This window comes from Nematolebias whitei, chromosome 15, assembly GCF_014905685.2.
Source record: "Nematolebias whitei isolate Nwh7 chromosome 15, NemWhi1, whole genome shotgun sequence".
NCBI lineage: Eukaryota > Metazoa > Chordata > Actinopteri > Cyprinodontiformes > Rivulidae > Nematolebias > Nematolebias whitei.
Window position 1 is genome coordinate 29,025,198 of NC_056512.1, and position 3,297 is coordinate 29,028,494.

The 3,297-nt window shown below is 36.0% G+C and overlaps 1 protein-coding gene across 1 annotated transcript in view; it reads right to left on the minus strand.

Annotated features, from left to right (window-relative positions):
- LOC119421599 (septin-9) overlaps positions 1–3,297 on the minus strand; it is a 916,196-nt gene that overhangs the window by 102,723 nt on the left and 810,176 nt on the right. The gene's annotated exons all lie outside the window — the stretch shown is intronic.

The following is a 3,297-nucleotide window of genomic DNA, read 5'->3' on the forward strand; positions in this document are numbered from 1 at the left end:
ATATATATATATATATATATATATATATATATATATATATATATATACATATTTCCAACCATTTTATAAATGTATCTGAAACATGAAGGTTGACGTGTCTAATGTGTCTGTACTCCAGCAGTTTTACAGTACTATATGGTAAAACTATCATTATCCCAGGGTAAATAATTACCATGATTATCTACTTTTATATAATGTTAATTTAATTTTAGCTTTTGAGAGGAATAAATTAGTTCATATGGAAAAAAGCTTGGATTAAAACTGAGCAAAACTTTATATTTGAAGTGATAGTTCTGATCTTTTGCACTGGGGTTCAGTGGAAGTGTTTCAAGCAGTTAACATCTTACCTGTTGGAGATAGTTTTTTTTTGTTTTTTTTAGAAATACATATTTAATTCTGACCAGATTCACAAATTGACACCTAGTCCAAGGCTAGTCAAGCCTAGAGTGGATTGCTGCCATTTTAAAATAACTCCCGTCTCAAAAACAATACGACTGATCATGCAAATACCATTTTATATCATTTTACTTTGCATTACCCCATTATTCTAGCAGTAATGTTATAATATACAATGCTAGAAGTGCTACTGCTTGCTGCTGCTGTGTTTTGTGCTTGATAATAACTACCGTACATACTTTGATGTTAATTACCAAGAATGCAAATTGGCAGTGGAGTAATGATTTAGAAAACAGTGTTGATATAAACTGTTACATATATTTTAAAACTGGTTTTAGTTGACAGCAGACCACGTTGGATGTAAACCAACTGTTAGCTCATCAGTCCGGTCAGAATTGTTTCTCCAAACTGAGGTTGTTCAAGGAGCTACAACAGGTAAGATATTTATTGTTCATAAACTTCCAACAGAAATCCACTTCAAAAATTTTGAACGAGGGCTTGAAGTAAATTAACTCGCCGAGTATGTCAATTTGCATTCCAGCGCAGATCATATGCACGTCAGATGATTTAAGAAAGCAGCAGAAATTCAGGCTGACTGTGGGGGTGGCATGGAGGGGTCAATGCTTTCCCTCACAAAAAATGGATGGAATTTCTGTTATGGCTTTTGGTTCGCCACCTCAGGAGTATTGATGGACCTCATCTGACCCCACCGTTGAGTTTTCTGGAGGTGCCCTGGGTTCAACAGGACTTCCTCTTCTGAAACAACACTGGCAGAAAACACGTCTTCGTTGAATGAACTATCACATCCTGGCTGTCTTCCAGGACAGGAAGTTTTCTCGGTTTGAGTGATGCATACATGCCTTTCTTGGCAGATAGATGACTGAAACATACCACTGCTCCACAGCACCAACCCACCCCGCAGGCTCAAACTCTTCAGAGTAGACGCTCAGAAAACGTGGTTTATAGCCAGTGAAGATAGATGGTGATTACTGGTGCTTAACTGGAAGACTTAATTAAGCATGTGAACAATATGCAAAGACTTACAGGGAACATGTTTCCAACACCCCTTTATTTTCTTTTAAGGAGTAAAACATAAGAAGTCAGAGAAGATCAGCTTTAAAAGGGTTAATCTGAAGAGGCTCTGCCTTCGATACTTTTATGCTTCACAATAAGAGGCTTACAGAGCGATCAAGTCAATAATACACAACCTTTCAAATCAGGAACTTAATCTAAAGGCAAGAGGAATTAAATCTAATAAACATTGTCATATTTATTAAAGCTTAATGCACAGTATATACGTCTTAATTTGTGTGTATTGATATTGCAGTGGCTATTTTATTTTTAAGTCATAAAGGGACCGCTGAGAGGAAATGTGCACATTTTGTCCAAACTGAGCATTTTTTTCCACTTTAATTTTGAAAAGATGAAAATCCACGACAAACATGATATGTAATATTTAATTATTTTAACAGGTTTTTGTCCTTTTGTTGATAATAAGCAGCTGCTTGAAGCCAGCCTGTCATCAGATCCCTCCAACTTTTCTTGGCTTTATTAAATCTTCCTAAAAAGACTTTGCGTGGGCATTTTCTTATTTACAAAGCAGACATTAAAATGTTTATATAAAGACCTTCTGACGCGAGAAACTCATTTGCAGAGCCATCTTATAGGAATAAGCTCTACCAAAGCTCAGTTTTGAGTTATAAATGACCGTTTTAGCCACAAATATACACGTGAGGACATGAAGGTAACGTTTTTCATCCCTTGCGGAGAGAAAATGTGCATGGTATCCAACTGAAAACACAAAAAACTGTTTATTAGAGATCTTAGTGGAAGAAAACTGAGAATAAATGTGACAAGTAAATTCTGAGGCTGTGTTTTTGATAAATAGAACTCGTTCATGAATATGTATTTGCTCTTATATAACCTATGACTATTATGAGTTACATGCTGTTGAATAAATGTTCATAATGTGTAAAATGTAAGATAAATCGGAGAAGCTAAGAATTTCTAACAAATAAATAAATAAAAGGCTTTCAAAAACACACCATCTAAATTCTCAAGCTTTTTGTTCAGAGTTTGTTCACAGAAGTTGTTTTAGTGTCAAATCTCTAAAGTTTTAATCCCCTCGGTGTATTTGCGTACTGACAAAAGCTAAGAACTTCAGTCTAAAACCAAATAAGGCGTCTCTGAGCAGAGCTAATAAACACGGCGTTTCATAAGTAACATTACGTCTTGCATGGATCGGTTTTCACTTTGTTTTAAAAATTCCAACCTTCAGACTTAAAAAAAGCAACATTAATCAGAATTGCTCAATTTCAATAGGGCTGTTATAAAAGACTGGATATACATTTTGTTTTACACAACTAGCTGCAGCCATCATTTGGTGGGCAGACTTCCAGTCCAGAGCCTGTCTTTACTCCACACGCTTCATTTTAGCAAACATAAATATGACGTGACAGCCCGAGAGCATTTGTCTACATTCTTCTGCTCTCTTTAGTAACAAACCTTTTTATCTTTACAGCTTAAAAACAAGACAAAAAAATCAGCAGCAAATTCATATGAATCTTTATTGTATTTAGAAATTCACTCATCAAATCCTTTTTATTATTTTTTGTTCGTTTTACCATTTACAACATGGGGAGAATGAGGGACAAGCTAAATGTCATGCCTTTCCCAGCAGGCGTAATGCACTACAGGACGGGCAGGGAGGGGGTGTGGGAGATACATAAAGTGCCATTGTCAACAGTTTCTTTTTCTATTTTTTAATTAGAAAATAAAAAAGGATCAAACAAAAAGGTTGGAGGGTGGAGTAAGAGGACTCGAGAGTCCGTGGACGTGACAGCATGAGTGCACAGGAAGGAGACGGTGAGATGTTGATGAGCAGGAAGAGAGGAGGATGGG